Genomic DNA, 17,533 nt, shown 5'->3' with positions numbered 1-17,533 from the left:
ATTATAAACAACTTCCCCGTCGTTGGGAGTGTCGCGAATTCACGCGATTCCTGAACGAATGTGAGTATTTAAGATTTCAATACTGGTAACATCGAGAGATAAAGATGGAGGGAAATGGTAGATTTGAGAGAGAGGTTTTAGTTTTTTTGGCAGAAAGGAGGAGAGGGACGAGAAAGATTAAGAGAGCTCAAAGGAAATATGATTAAGAATTATGGTACGAAATTGTGAGTGAATGAGATGATATGAACACGAGCTGCAAAGACTGCCTGGGTAAGTGCTTATACTGATCATACAACAACGAGAGAGGAATACGTTGAGAGGTTAAGTCAGAGTAAATGTAAATCATGGTGGAACAGGGGAGGTCTATGGAGAAGGAGAAGGACCGTCCAAGGGACCACTGGGTCCCGCAGATTGAGGTGAGCAAGATTCCGTGATTGGAATGGGTCGGATTGCTAATGGGAGAATCCTACTGTGATGGAGTAGCTCTCGGTCCGACCCATGGTACCAATCACGGCACTCACCTGTTTTATTAAGTAGAGCTTATGTATAGCTCTAACCTCTCAACGTAGGACGATCTAAAAACTTGTCGCACTAAGGCTACTAACTTTAATTTTGAACTTAGGCACAGAGTTATTCTGTTTTTTCCCACTTACTACCCTATAAGAAATGTGGCGACAACCACGTCGCACTCACTACCTTTACAATAGTGTTTACGTGTTTACCGACTCGCTCACTCTCGCTACAAAAGACCAGGGTCTTTTTCTTATGACCGCGTAAAAGTCGTCCATAAAAACCAGAGATGTGCAAAATGGTTTAAAAAAAGTATTAAGTAGGTATACAAAATGCAAATAGTTTTCTAATTTTTCTATTTGAAATGCAAAATACAAAATACTCTTGCTTTTAATATTTTAAATAGAAAATAGGTATTTTCAAGATACTTTATTCAAATAAAATACTTTTATATGAAACGGGTGACACTATTTACCGGACGTACAATACTGACACCAAAATACCGACGTGATATTTTGTGACACGCCCATAGAAACTCTTGTCAGTTTGACAACAGTTTGAATGGGTGTGTACACGAAATATCGGGTCGGTAGTTTCATGTCGGTATTGTCCGTGCCGGTAAATAGTGTCACCCATATGAAACTAGACTTTGCGCCCCACTTCGCACGCGTAAACTATTCGATTTGGTAGTTACAATTGAAATTCCGGGATTTTATAAAATTTCTCTGGGAATGTTAGGCAAGGTCTGCGCAGGGGGCAACACTAGCGCAAACCGCCATGACAACGTCAGGTCTCTTTATATTTTGCCGCCGTGACGGATCATGACCAAAGAGTATTAGACCTATAGAAATTATGACATACTAGCTTTTTCCCGCGGCTTCGCCCGCGTGGAATTCGGTTATCGCACGCTTTTCCCTCGGGAACTGCATTTTTCCGGGAAAAAGAATCCTATGTCTCTCTCTCTGGCACATAAACCAACTCTATGCCAAAAATTACGTCGATCCGTCCATCCGTTTCGACGTGAAAGACGGACAAACATACATACAAACACACACACTTTCGCATTTATAATATTAGTATGGAATTAGTAGTTACAAAATAACATGATGATAATTTACATCGTTAGTACCTAACGATAGAGCTATATTTCCAAAAATTGCATTAAATAATTATGAGTCAGTGTGGCTCACTCACACCTTCAATTTTTCAAAAGATTCCTGTATATTGTATTCTTATGTAGGTATATATCCATCCGGTCTTCAATGTAAGTGTATATCATCAGCAGGTTATTTTTATGATAGGTTTCTTTTTTTATCAGTTAAAAATCACCGCCCATGTTTTCTTACAGCAGTATTTTATCAGAATTTTCCGTCTAATGTACGCGACTAATATACTTGGATTGGATTAATCTCCGCTGTCATACTTCTAATACGATTGAAGGGCAATACGGGCGCGGCCAGCGACAGGTCGGCCGGCCGCGCTCGGGTGTCAGCTAAGTGCTTTGTGCCGCGTGCCTCGCTCACTGGTGTGGTACGACGGTATAACTATTAGGCAAAATAAATACTTGACTGTAAAACCGAATAAGAGCCGAAGCCTTGTCGTATAATGCACTTGGAATCGTAATCAAAAATCGTAGGCAAAAATCTAAACCTTATAGTTTCACCATGTCTGTGTGTCCGTTTATCCGTCCGCGGCTTGGGTTCAGTTCAGAGACTATTAGCGCTTTTTATTAACACAGCCTTTTTAGGGTACCTAAAAAAAAAACGTAAAGTGAAGATGTTTTTTTTCTCCTCTAACCTTAGCTTATTTTTCTCCACACTACAGTGGGGGGTAAGTTGGAAAATTCCGTACAAACAATATCCTTAGAAAAATATTACTTCAAAAAAATCAGAGCAGCTGTGCAAATAGTTTCAGAAGAAAACTATCAGACTATCACTGTTAATTTGATTTTACAGGTTAGCCAGTAGTACCTAATAAAATTGACCATTGACCGTATGTAATATGTTATAGAATAGACACAGATAGTAAAACAAGCAAAAGTTAAAATAAAAACTAAACGGTAGAAAATAAGTCTAGTGGTCTAGAACTGTCACGTAGCTAATTTAAAGTACAACAGTCGGGACCCCTTACCAAAAATTTTTGAGATGATTACAATAAGAATGGGTCCGGACTAAGTTGAACTTTAAATTAGCTACGTGATAGTTCTAGACCACTAGACTTATTTTCTTCCTTTTAGTTTTAAGGCAGTTTATTTAATTTAATGTTTTATTTTATACTTTTTTGATATTTCTGTGAAAACGGTTGATTAAAACTATTATATTCCATATATACTAAAAATGGGCTAATTACTAGCATTCATTTGATACCCATATTGTTGCAATACAAAATATATTTTTTTATTCTTTCGCCATATTTTTTTCGCCGCCAAATTGAAATATTATGTATACGATTGCCACTAAACAAAAAAGTTGAAGTTGAATATTATGTATACCTTATGTCACTCCGACAGATATGACAAATCCAATGATACCTCATATGTTAAAATCCGTCCAGCCGCTTAGGCTGCAGCGAGGACCAAAAAATGGACATACAAACTATACCAACGTACGGATTACTAATGTATGGGCAAAAAACTTTTCCCAAAGTATCACATCCCAAAATATTTTGCTCAAATTATCATTTGGCAAAAATCAAAACAACTTATCCCAATTTTACAGTTAGTAACTTTTTATTGGCAAATTATTGTTTCAAAAATAATAACTTAGTCATGTTTCATATTACCAAGTATTATTTAAGTAGTCAAATGTATCGTTTGGCATAAAGCACTCTTCCCAAAATATTGCATGGCATAATAACCTACTTTTGTGGTAGCAGTTCGTTTCTGTGGGAGACGCAGTTCTAACCTAACCTAACCAATTTTTCTGATAGCAGTTTGTTTCTGTGGGGGACGCAGTTCTAACCTAACCTGACCTACTTTTCTGGTAGCGGTTGGTTTCTGTGGTTGGTTCCATGTTGGTTCGTGTGCGAAGTGTCATTTGCAACAAACATTATTTTGGCATATAATATCAGCCAAAAGAAAACGTTTTAACGTAAGCTTAATAAACGTTTGTCATAATAAAGCATGACAATATAAAATTATGCCAAATGATAAAATGCGAAATGTTAATATGCTAAAGATTCGTTTGGGAAATGAAACTACTGCGATAAGTTTTTTGGGAAGTGAAATTTGGAGAAAAATATTTTGCCGAAACGGCCGTTTTCAGAAAAAGTTGTTGAATTTACTTTTAAAATTGGAATATCTCCAATCAACAACGGATCATTGTAAAAATGTTTATAATAATAAACTATTATTATTATTATACTATATACAACGCTTGTAGGATGAAACTATTTCACTACAAAACCTTTCCAAATGAACATCAGAGCTAACAGGTAAACCACAGAACAATAACAATTTTTTATTGTTCTGTGAGGTAAACGTTGTAGACAAATCAATATGTCATTGTTCCGACTATACTGAACTATTGCCATATAAATAAGAACAATAGCGCCCTCTTGACAATAGTCATATATTTTTGGTTTACCTTTACGCTAGTAATATTAAGTTTATGATTAGTACCGGTTTTTAAGGTTTCTAAGCTTTAGAGAAGTTATGCAATTTTAGGATATACGGCCTCATTGGGACGTAGAGTTCGAAATTTGAAAGGTAAGGACTAGAAGGCACTAAGTATCACCAACACGACCTACAGTATAATGGTAGGCGACTTTAACGCTAAAATAGGCAAACAGCAGGACCCATTGGAAGACTGTTTAGGAAAATTTGGGTATGGGGAAAGAAATGACCGAGGGAAGACACTTGTTAACTTCCTGCAAGAGCACAGACTTTAACATATGAATTCATTTTCTCAAAAAAGGTCCAAGAGAAAGTGGACTTGGTCATCACCCGGTAACCGATATGTGAACGAAATTGACCACATTCTCTGCTCCCACAAATATATTGTCCAGGACGTCAGCGTGCTTAATAGTTTCTACACAGGAAGCGACCACCGCCTCGTAAGAGCTAGAATATGTATCAATGCCAAACTGGAAAGGTACATTTCTCTTGTGAAAGGTAAAACAAACAAAATAGACCAATTGAAACTAAGGATCAACGGCGATGAATACAGAAAACTACTACAGGAAAAACTCTCTAAAACTGACATCAAATGTGCTGAGATAGACGACCTAAACACTCACATAATCAAAAGTACTCTGACATCAGCAATGGAAGTTGCAAGAAAAGACAAGCACAGAGATGGAAAACTCAGCCAGCAAGCAATGACTCTGCTACGAGAAAGACGGGAGATGATCAAAAACGGACTGCGAGGTTCTGTAGAGTTTAAAAAACTTTGTCGTAAAGTTAGAACACACATAGAGGCGGACATAGAGGCGCACAAGGAATTGACAGTTCGGACGATCATCGAAAAACACAAGGGCCCAAAAGTTTTTTGTAAAGCATTGCTACCTGGTCACCAACAAATTACAAGACTAAGGGACAAGCACGGAAATCTTGTTACCGACAGAGCAGAGTTATCACGAGTGGTAGAAGAATACTACGAACACCTGTATGCGCCTACCGCTTTAAAACCTTGTAACACCACAAGCTTAAAGATTATGAATGTTGGCTCAGAGGACGATTTTAATGAAAATTTTGAGTATTTCGCAAACACATCACTGAATTGAAAGAAATCGTCTTAACAACCCTCCAATGGTTTTAAAAGACCTACCTATCCAACGATATCCCACACTACAAGATTAGCCGAGAAAAAAAAAGTCGATCCCACTTTACGTCTATGGGAGGGAGGTACCGTAATTTTTTTATTTTACCACTGTCGGCGTGACTGATATGTATGTCGAAGGGCGGATCGGGTCCGCTCGATCGCCGTCGTCACTCTCGCCGTTCGCAATATTAATTTTGATATGATTAGCCCAACAAAATAAGAACACTCAAAGTTCAACTCACCACACTTTATTAAAAATCTAAAAGAATTAAATCACAATACTCTAGGATGATTTGGATAATTAAAGATGAAAGATTAATCACAACGGAACGCAGTGAGGTTGGCTGCGTTGACGGTTCACCTCCTTCCTCCTTCGCTCTCAAAACAAGAATGCCAAATCAAAACTACCCGCCATCGCAGTCCAAAACAAAGAATCGCCAAATCAAAACACTCCGCCATCGCAGTGAGGTTGGCAAACACCAAATCAAGCATCGCAGAAACAACCTCTTTTTTTTTTAAATAAACAAGGCTTGGACATTCCGCAAACTGCCAGTGTCGTGTACGTGGGTCTGCGACATGTATATTCATTCCAAATTACAGTTTTCTAGTACTAACGGTGTCTGAGCTTAGCCGCGGACAGACAGATAGACGGATATATACATGGTGAAACTATAAAGGTCCTTAGTTGACTTCGAAACCCTAAAAATAACCATAAGTGAGACTAGACTATTATATACTAAATACCTAACTTAAAAACTTAATACCAACTAAATTAAATCTTAAAAAGGCCCCCGTGGCATGGTGCCCAAAAAGCTGGCAGCATTCCCTCGTTGGATGGATTCGTTAAGAGAGATAGCCCTTTGGTTTCCAGTAGTGTCGAGTCGACTAAGCGCTTTTGCACTTCTTTAATTAATTTGTGTGCGCCGGGACGAAGTTCTATGCCGAGCCGAGACCCTGGTATTTTAATATTTTCCTGCTCTCGGCCGCTTCACCCGCTGCGCCAGCTATTTTTGTCGTACCCTGGAGGTGTGAAGGGGCTAGGGTATCGACGCAGGTTGCATCCCAAACTAAAATTCAACCCATTCTCCAGGGAATCAGACATACCGTCCGGCCTTCACTTCCTTCTTCACTTCCTTCGTTTGCGGTAGCAAGAGAGTGGCTGATAATATCATTAAGCTCAGCGTGCCGTGGCCCATTTGGTCGACATTGGCACCACAGGGACATCTGCATTAAAAGAAGGATAGGCGTGAAGCCAGATTCTTTCCTTTAGTCCCATTACAATTGTTATTTTTTAATACTGGGCCTTGTCGCCCGCTGGGCCTTCTATGCCTCACCAACGAACGCTAACGAACGGATTTCGTTTTGCACTTGACCAGTTTTTGGTAGTGGAAAAGCAGTTCATTTACTACGTTGATACTTTCTTCTTTGCCCAGACATACCTAATCGCTGGTACGATGAACAAAGTTCATTCATGGTCTCATGGACAAAATACTGCGTTATAAGCTACAGCGAATGCAGTTATACCTAAACGTATATTTACATATTATAAGTGACTTAACTAAATTACCTAACGTGCTAAGTTAGTTTTATTATATTTCTGTTTTTCCTTCCTTATAGATATCACTAGTGATGCTATGCTAAGTTCCCGTGTTTGTAGCGAGCTAGTCCGTTTCAGCGTGCTCGGGCGCAGCCACGCCGCGACGCCGCCACGCGACACGCCGCCGGCGCCGCTCGCCGCGCTAGTCTCCGCTGTCTACTCGCGTATGACACTTGCTCTACTAACTATCTAGTTAAAATCCGTAAATATCCACTGCGTCTACAATTACGAAATTTGCACGAGTATTCTTCATGCAACGTTAAATTTACGAATTTTAACTGCAAAAGTTAGTAGAGGAAGTGTTGGAGGTTGGAGATCACGCTGTGATTACTACACATACTAGGTACTTAAATACTTAAAAGTTAATTCTGTTAATTCCTGTGTCGAACTGCTTTGTGTGAAATTGCAAATTGAGCCAATTGATACCTAAGTTGTTAGGTAAGTAAGGAATAGGCTAGATTCCTACAAAATATAAAATAAGTACGTCTCAGTTAAGTAAATTAACAAAAAATGTTGACAATGTATATTTTCTTTTTAACAGACTTCAAAAAAGGAGGTTCTATGTTCAAATGTTTGTATTTTTTTTATGTACGTTTGCCGATTACTCAATCAAGTGTGGACCGATTTTCAAAACTCTTTTTTTATTAGGAAGGGTACTCTTCTGAGGTGGTCCCATTGTCACCAAGTCAAGATCTGATGATGGGATCCTAGGGCAATCGAGGGCAACCTTCAAATTTTATAGGCACACCTATAGCGATTTTGGCATTTTTAGCATTAAGATAAGCATTTACATTCAGAAAGTATCATTTGGTAAACTGGACCTGATGAAGAAGACCGTAGATGACCAATGGAACTCGTCAAAGCTAAGTAATGCTCGCTCGTCTATAAACGATCATTATTAATATACCTAGATAAGCGAATAAGAAGGAGCTTTAAGTTAATGATGCTTTCGAACTGATCTGATGCTGAAGCCGGAAGGTAGGCAACGGAACTCTGTTATAAAACAACGTAACTAAGCCGTGTTTGGGCTTCATGGAATCGTTGTGAGATGTACTTTGGCTACGAATCACTAAAAAGTGAGAAATAAAGAAAATTTTAGCAAAAAAGTAAAACCGACTCCAAATAAATAAAAATATAACAAAAAATGGAACCGACTACAAAATCCTTGAAAATATTTTACTAGCACTAGGTACCTACTAGTAAATATTTTCAAGGATTTTGTACTTAATGGCCATAGCTTAGGACCGAATCGTCCGATCCATCGATCTCCAAATATTTCGGACAACTTTTGACGGACTGCCACAACGGAAAGAGCAGGGGCTCCGTCGAGTTGAAACCATGTTACGTTTCTTATATATTTTCGGGCAGATTGTTGTACTACTGTAACAAAATGCCAATTCTCAATTCTAAAAAAAGGACTGTATTCAAAGTACCATCAATTAATACCGGAACAATTATCGTATTTCCGCGAACAGCTGCCCAGACATTAACAGAGAACCGATATTGGGTATTTATTTGATTCCATGTAACAGACATATGGCACTGGGCCATAAACCACTCACAATAAACTCGCCGCACTACGAGTATGTAGTCCCTCGCGCTGCAACATAAGGCTATTTAAAAAAGTGTATGGATGCTTCTTGTTCTTTTTGAATACTTTGCAAACAATACTGTTATTGACACCAAGTATCAGACCCGCTCTCCTTGTGCTGGTAGTTGGTCGTTCACGAAAGTGCTGAAGAATCCGCCGTTCCAGTGGCAGTCTGACGTTAATGTAATATTGCTTGTGTGTAATAATAAAATTTTCATTTTCATTTTTTTCAAATGCTGCAACAGGCCCTTATGCCGGCTGCACTCCACAGATTATGGGCTGATTGTCCCGCCCACATTGCAGAGCTTTCACAATGACGCGGCCGCTCGCAGGATGCCTCCGGTAAGGATAACGTTCCCGGTATAGCAGCATTGCCTCTCGCTCCTCCGTATAACCAAACCATATTACATAATTTTTTAACCGACTTCAAAAAAGGGCGAGGTTATCAATTCGGTTGTGTTTTTTTGTTTGTTACCCCAGAACTCCGTCATTTATGAACCGATTTGATTTTTTTTGCGTTTGTCTTTGAATGTTTTCAATTAGGTCCCATAAGCACCAAATCAGGATCCAATGATTGGATCTTAAGGAAATTGAGGGAACTCTTCAAACGTTGTAGAGACACCTATAGTTAATTTGATTTATTTAGCTGTAACTCGTGCATTTACTCTTGAAAATCATCATTTGGTGAAGTGGAACTGATGATGAAGACAGTTGACCATCGGAGTTACTACTCAATTACAAGTATTTCACGGGTTGAATTTTAATTACTTTAACACAGTTGCTAAGCAATGTAAATCGTAATGCATATGGTAAAACGGGTGGTGAAGCACCAGGACTCCTCAATAATGAACGTCTCAGCATCGGAAAAAAGCAATCTTTCGTAAAAGGTGACGAGCAGTTGATATTAAACTATTGTATCTTAGATTAATTACACTAAAAAGTGTGTTTTTTTTATTAAGTCTGCCTGTCTGTCCGTCAGATAATTACTAATAATCTAAGGAATCTTCATTTTAATTTATAGCTCTCCTGTATAGGCATGTTTGAGAAAATACTAAAATTATTTATTAAATTTTATTTTGTGTACCGTACCTACGTAAGTACAATAATGTATACCTACCTACGTCAAAGCACAATAATGTATAATAGTAATTGCCTACTTTTCTGTAAACATTAACGATATAAAGATTAACGATGCTTGACGACTATGTTAAGGAAACATAATAAACGATACTATCTAAAGCTAAAAACACGGGTAAATATGTGGGAGAGCAAGTTTACATTAGGTACTTCCAGCCCTTATTGCGAGCCTTCGAGAGAGACGGTGCCGCGGTGTTTACCGCGCCGTTCCTGTACTCAAATAAATTCTAAAATCGAGCCCCTCCCCCGCGCCACCCGTCCCGCCCCTCAATACAATGGCGATACAACAGCAATGCAGCGCCACGTAAGAAGTGGCGACTTACCTGAACTAACAGGACACTGATTTGTAAAACGTATTAAGTACTACAGACCGAAAAAAGCATACTGGATCGCATAGATGGCGTTAAAGTTAAATTGAAATAATAAAATAGAACATTGTGTAAATTCAATATTCATTTTAATGAAGTCAACTCTTATTTCAAAAACATTAATTTTTAGACAGAAATATTAATTTTGATGTTAGCCCATGTTTTACTTCTCCAACCAACTGCATCTCTTGAATACCGAATCATAAGGGCCCATGATTGCAAATAGATTGTAATTTTGTAAAAAAAATACTAACTGCGACAATTCTTCGATCAACTGTTTTGTCAGGGACCTCTTCTTTTAGTCCGACCAAAACGAGGCTTTAACTACCCTAAAACTCTTTTGAAGAGTGTCTGGTGTGCGGGTTAGTGATAGTAAATCCGCATCAGACTTTTGGGACACTTTTATTAGGATCCCGTATTTAAAAAGGGAAAACATATCATAAGTCCTCTATAATGCGTAAGAAAAACCGTTGGCAATTAGCCATGCTAACTTTTAAATATGTATGGAAATCTCAAAACTATTTCGAGAAGCAAGCTTTCGGTACAGTTTTTGTATATTAGATTTAAAAAAAGTCTTACATTATATTCGTTGAAATGTTTTAACCTTCAAATTACCTTTCTGTGTCGTTTGATGACTATCAAACGAATAATGGATAATGATTCCTTTGCTTTATTTAAAAAAACCGACTGATGTCTGTCTAGTCTATATCAAACACAAACTCAAACTTGACATTGACGTGGTATTCGCGCTGTCATCGTTCATCCACCATTACCTCTCATATTTCGTTTTCTAGATTTTTTTTACCGTACAACGGCAAAAACTACTAGACACTGGCAAAATTGTCCTCCGATGGACAGAGCCATATTTTTTTAAAGAAACAACAACGACATTGACGTGTCGTTTCGTTTTGTAGTTTGTTTGTTTGTTTTATTTGTTATTTAAGCACAAAGAGTAAAACATATATAATAAGGTTGAAGAAGTAAATCAAACAAAACAGATGTCTTCTGAGCCACAGTTAACGGAATGCGTCGAAGCTGAGCATTTCATGCCATTACTGGTTGCTCATTCATTAGCTTGCATTTGTGATAATTTTGGATATCTTCTCGCTGCAAAATAAAACAATATTATAATAATTAATAAATACAATATAATTTATACGAGTACTCAATGGTCAAGACTTAATTGTTAAACCATACAGACAGCGGAGTCTTAGTAATAGGGTCCCGTTGGCACACTTTGGGTACGGAACGCTAGAAATAAGACTTGTAGAATAATATGACACTTTTGTGATACTTGGGTATAGACTGATTAAATATAAATTAGAAGTCACTATAGTCCTCTATAATGCGCGAAGAAATAACCTTGTGGTTAAGTTTTATGAGCTATATGTTAAATCTGTAAACATCAAAATTCTAATTTAAGATGAAGTTACATAGTTTAGCTACTAATTTTTGTACGTATCTAGATTTAAAAAAAGTCTTACATTGAAATGTTTTAACCTAATCAAATTACCTTTCTGTGTCGTTTGATGACTATCAAACGAATAATGCGATAATGATTCCTTTGCTTTATTTAAAAAACCGACTGACTGTCTGTCTGTCTATATCAAACACAAACTCAAACTTGACATTGACGTGGTATTCGCGCTGTCATCGTTCATCCACCATTACCTCTCATATTTCGTTTTCTAGATTTTTTTTACCGTACAACGGCAAAAACTACTAGACACTGGCAAAATTGTCCTCCGATGGACAGAGCCATATTTTTTAAAAGAAACAACAACGACATTGACGTTTCGTTTTGTAGTTTGTTTGTTTGTTTTATTTGTTATTTAAGCACAAAGAGTAAAACATATATAATAAGGTTGAAGATTTAAATCAAACAAAACAGATGTCTTCTGAGCCACAGTTAACGGAATGCGTCGAAGCTGAGCATTTCATGCCATTACTGGTTGCTCATTCATTAGCTTGCATTTGTGATAATTTTGGATATCTTCTCGCTGCAAAATAAAACAATATTATAATAATTAATAAATACAATATAATTTATACGAGTACTCAATGGTCAAGACTTAATTATTAAACCATACAGACAGCGGAGTCTTAGTAATAGGGTCCCGTTGGCACACTTTGGGTACGGAACGCTAGAAATAAGACTTGTAGAATAATATGACACTTTTGTGATACTTGGGTATAGACTGATTAAATATAAATTAGAAGTCACTATACGACAATTGTTAAGGTCATCCCAACAAAACATAATGTGAAACGAGAGTCAAGTTCAATATTATGATATACCTATGCCTTAATTGGTTGAGTTTAATGACAAAACAAGTGAGATCTAAATGGGTACCAAATTCAATGGTCAGTCCTGAAACTTATTTATAACAATATGAAATATTTTATAACAACTTAAAATATCATTTCTTCTTATAATTTAGGATAATAACATTGAAGCCTAAGATCGGACCTGGCAAGTTCTCATATACGAATTATTAAGTAGCTACCTAAAACCACCTAAAACAGTCAGGGAAGAGCCGTATGTTCGATGGCTAGTTTCTACCAGCAAGCCAAATTTTCGAAAGAATAAAATAAGAACTTACAGCTTCAGAACTTGCGTAATATAAGCGGAGAGAAGCAATGTAATAATATTTTATTTCTAGAGAAATAGAACTAACAATTGGAAGGAAAACTAGCGCAAGTTTATCATGAAAAAGCGAGGCATACGTCGCCGTCGCCTCCGCCGCCTGCTGCGCGGTTAATCACCAAATGGCCGGGGACGACCGCCCATCGCTCTTAACCAATTAATTCGTTACTTCGATTATAATTCCCCGAACATTGATATACTTAAAATTTTGGGTCACATAGTAATCGTTACGTCTTACGTCGCAGAGGCAGGCTTTTTAGGGTTCCGGAGCCAAAATGGCAAAAACGGAACCCACATTGTTTCGTCAAGTCCGTCTGTCTGTCTGTCTGTCCGTCCGGCGTCCGTCCGTATGTCACAGGCATTTCACTCGAAACTACAAGATGTATATCAATTAAATTTGGATTACAGATGTCTTTTCATAGCCGCTATTTAGTTTTGTAGTTAAATTACAAATATAAATATTTGCAGGGGGGGCACCCCATACCTACACGTAACAGAAATTGAAAAAAAAATTTTTTGACTCGCATCAACGTGTGGCACTTAGTTCGACAGCTCTTTTGAAAAGATAGTAAGGTTTCTCAAAAAAATTTTTGATTAAGTGAAGATTTCCGGAAATAATCGCTCCAAAAGTAGCAAAATCTTGTAAACCGTTTGTCCAAAAAATATAGAAAGGTAATGCTTAAAAAATACTTTCAACGAAAATTGGTTTCAACATGATCGGATATACCGTTTTTGAGTTATTGCCGAAAAACTGCGCTTCTCAACAAAAAGTCATAAGTGCCGTGAAGATACGCTCTTTTTCTGGTAATATATTTTAAGACTGTAGTAAGTGTTTTAATTGTGTTATAACGCAATTAACTCACATAATATTACTTGATTTTTTTCGTAATGGCTACGGAATCCTATCTTGGGCGTGTCCGACACGCTCTTGGCCAGTTTTTTTTATTATAATTAATTACTTATGTCAATAAAACCTGGTAACTTCAACATATCGCTAAGAAAGAGACTTAAGGTAACTTACTATGATTTTTTCTTGAATAGCGGTAACTACGAGTGTACAATACACCTATTCGCTTTTCGAAAACAATGAACCTAATTGGGTCGGGTATCCATTTTAAGGTAAGGTTAATTAATATCATACTAAGTAATTTCGTTTCATTCGCGAGTCGATGCATTTTGAAGTAAGTAATCTACGTTAACTAGTTTCTATTAATAGCATATGTTTTAGTTTTGGTAGGGTTTTAACCGACTTCAAAAAAGGAGTAGGTTCTATGTTCCAATGATTGTATTTTTTTAATGTATATGTTCACCGATTTCTCAGTAAATTTTGGACCGATTTTCAAAATTCTTTTTTTATTCGAAAGAGTACTCTTCTGAGGTGGTCCCATTGACACCAAGTCAAGATCTGATGATGGGATCCTAGGGAAATCGAGGGCAAACCTCAAATTTTAAAGGCACGCCTATGGCGATTTTGGCATTTTTTGCATTAGGATAAGCATTTACATTCAGAAAGTACCTATCATTTGGTGAACTGGGCCTGATGAAGAAGACCGTAGATGACCAATGGAACTCGTCAAAGCTAAGTAATGCTCACTCGTCTATAAACGATCATGATAAATATACCTAGATAAGCGACTAAGAAGAAGCTTTAAGTTAATGATTCTTTCGAACTGATCTGATGCTGAAGCCGGAAGGAGGGCAACGGAACTCTGTTATATAACAATGTACACTAAGCCGTGTTTTAGACTACATTTTCATCATTCGGTCAGTTACGCCAAATTTCATATTCTACGAGTATGTAAAGAAAGGCCCTTTTGATCGCGTGAACTTAGAAACTTCACTTTTTTATATAGTTGCAAGGAACAAGGAAGTTTAGTACTTAGTATTTTATATTTAATTAACTTCGACTAGACATCTTTACTCGTTCATGAGAAAAAGAAAGATGGCTTATCAGCGTGATAGACAGACAAATAAATATTACTATATAGCCTGTTGCTCGCAACTCCATCCGCGTAAAATCCGTTTACCTATTGCTATCCTGCGGGAACTATGCAATTTTCTGAGATAAAACTATCTGTGTACCGAGTTTCATCTAAATCGGTTCAGCGGTTCAGAGATGATGTGATGAGGTAAGAAACAAACAGACTTACAAACTTTTGCATTTATAATATTATAGTGGGATTTATATTTTTCGTTATTTATATGAGTTGAAGTGGTAGCCCAATTGGTTGCTCCTGCCGTTTTGCCCGTAGTGTGACGGATGGGGGTAGCGGGCTGCCGCCGAGGGGAGGGAAGTAACCACTGTACTACGCACGAGTATGAGTTCGAAAGGGCTCGAACAACTAACTTCGATTAGTGATCACTGAGCTGCGGTTGAAGATATAGGCACCGTTATCTACGTAGGTATACAACATATATTTAGGTACGTAGGTAGATGCACTCGTACGAGTAAATATTTATAATCATTTAAGTACTTGAATCTTTACTTATTAGTAAGTTTTAAATGCGAAAGTATGTATGTCTGTTTATCTGTTACCACTTCACGCTTAAACCGCTAAACCAATTTAAATGAAATAAGGTATAAAGATATGTAGTTTGAGGCACTGTGAAAGATATAAATAAGATGGTTTTTATTCCGGAAAATTGTGTAGTTTCCACAGGATGGCGCTAAGCGATTTGTTCGCGGGCAGTCAGGGGCAAAAGCTAGTGAGTAATAAAATCAACAAATAGTAAACTTCCTTTACACTGCACTTGCTATGTAAGTGTACAAATACTAATAATAAATCCGATACTCGTATAAATAAATCTTCTGCATATCAATGACACGAGTGTAGCAGATCTGCTCCTTTGTACTACATCAATCGTTTTTTTAATGTAAAAACATTAATTAACTCATAAATGTGAGATAAAAAAAAATCAAGTAATTTTATTTCTACAAATAACTATTTTATTCTAATTACTAACAATACAAAAACGAATACACAATTGTACTAGAATTTTTTATAAAAAAAAATAACAAACTAAAAAAATATATTTACAAACAAGCAGAAAGCGCGCAGCGCTTTCGTATTAGATACAACCGGTCGGCTTAACAATGAGCTACGTCACACGGATAAATAATAACGGTGATGCGAGGCGATGTGTTTGCGACAGGAGCGGAGCAGATGACTTTGCCGTGCAGCAGCCACCAACAAACACCAAAAAGAAAATAGAATATGTAAATTAGTTAATTAATATTTCGCCATTCAAATTTATTTATTCCACAAATAAAATCAAGTGAAGTGTTTCCCCGAGTCGGGGAGCAAGTCTGGGGATCATACCTGAGCCGAACGTGTCAGCTGCCCTGTCGAACTGCCGTTCCGGGACCTCACCCCGAAACACCGGGATTACAAATTTCACCTCCACGAGCCCCGTCAGCGGCGAGATCGTCGTGCGCAGGGAAGTGAACCCAGACCGGGACCTGTATCTTTGCTATTTAAATTCAGTGCGCTCAACTCGTAGATTCTACTACCCGCGACCTAGCCGGAGCATTACTTATTTGGAATAAATTTTGTGAATTTTAATTTTGGTCTTGAGCTTATTTATCACCCACGCTAGCTAATAAATTTTCTACCTATAAAACTACAAAAACGCCACACGAGTATGTCGCACTACAGCAACATTGATTGCCATTGCCATGCAGGCAGATGACATTTCGGGGGACGTACCTACTTACATACCGGCAGCGCTAAAATTTCCAGGGACAACGTCGGCGAAAGCCGGAACACACTTATGTCTCAAATCGAGACCTTGATGCAGCATGTCTCAGATTGTGGCAGGGGCAGACTAACTTGGTCCAATTGAATCCCCAAAACACAGGTCTCCTTGTTCTCCGCTAAAAAGGATCCCTTTGTTTGTATCGTCTTGGATTCTCATGGATTCTGTGAGTCTGGGAGTCATGGGAGTCGACATTTCGAGCAATGTTCATTTTCGTGGTCATTTAGAGGGCAATGCTAAACTAACTTCAAAGAATCAAGTTTTCTAGCGATGGTTCTTAGACATGTTTCATCTAAATCAGTTAAGCCGTTTTCGAGAGACTTTGAAGTGACAAAGTCGGGGGTTTTCCAACTTTTTGTTGGTTACGAGTATTGAAGCACAGGTTAGGCCGCTTATGTAGTATGTTCCTATCTCTGGGCTGGCGGCTGGCGGCTGGCGGCTGGAGCACCCGATGACTGGCAATCTAGCACCGTCCGCTTTAAGCGAAACTTTTTTCCACGTACGACTAAAATATGGAACCAGCTTCCAGGCACAGTGTTACCGGAGCGGTACAGCTTAGGGATCTTTAAAAAACGAGCCTATCAGTCTCTCGAAGGGCCGGCAACGCACCCTCGTGTTGGCAGGTGTCCATGGGCGGCGGTGATTGCTTCTATACCTGATGTATTCACTTGACCCTCATGCTCGTTTTCCCCCTCTTAATAATAAATTCCATGATAAATGGGCTTAAAACTCGTTAATTAATTCTTCTCGAAAACCTAGGCAATAATATTGTATGAAAATAATTGATTACAGATGTGTGAATAATGTTTTTCCATCGTATTTTGTGGGATAAGTTCGTAGTTCTCTTGATTTTTCAACAGCGTACTGAGGTTTACTGAAGCTAATTGAGGAAGCAAGATAAATACGAACTTATCCCACAAAATACGATGGCAAAACATTATTATTCAATAGATCTGTACCCCGTTTTGTATTATTAAACGTCTAGATGATGTTGCCTATAATAGTAAATTATGATACAAGTGATCTAAGTTGGTCACTACACACGAGGCTTTATTGTAAGCGCGAGCCGTAGGCGAGCGCACCGGTAAGGAAGGTGAGTGTGTAATGATCAATGCACACGAGTTGCATGCGACGTTTTTCAACACTATTGCAAGGAAAAAACAAACT

At 37.9% G+C, this 17,533-nt stretch overlaps 1 protein-coding gene across 2 annotated transcripts in view; it reads left to right on the top strand.

Moving 5' to 3' along the window:
• The window catches only part of LOC141431194 (adenylate cyclase type 8-like), a 127,243-nt gene that overhangs the window by 44,889 nt on the left and 64,821 nt on the right, over positions 1-17,533 (top strand). Inside the window, exons 1-2 of one of the 2 annotated variants that reach the window (XM_074092259.1) lie at positions 6,958-7,210; positions 8,704-8,800. The exons of the other annotated variant lie outside the window; for it this stretch is intronic. The gene's annotated coding sequence lies outside the window, so the exon portion shown is untranslated. Of the gene's footprint in view, positions 1-6,957; positions 7,211-8,703; positions 8,801-17,533 lie in introns of those variants that run through there. 2 annotated transcript variants of the gene reach the window in all.

Source organism: Choristoneura fumiferana, chromosome Z, assembly GCF_025370935.1.
Source record: "Choristoneura fumiferana chromosome Z, NRCan_CFum_1, whole genome shotgun sequence".
NCBI classification, from domain to species: Eukaryota; Metazoa; Arthropoda; class Insecta; order Lepidoptera; family Tortricidae; genus Choristoneura; species Choristoneura fumiferana.
Note: the sequence above shows the minus strand (reverse complement) of the source record. Positions and strands in the feature narration are given on the sequence as shown.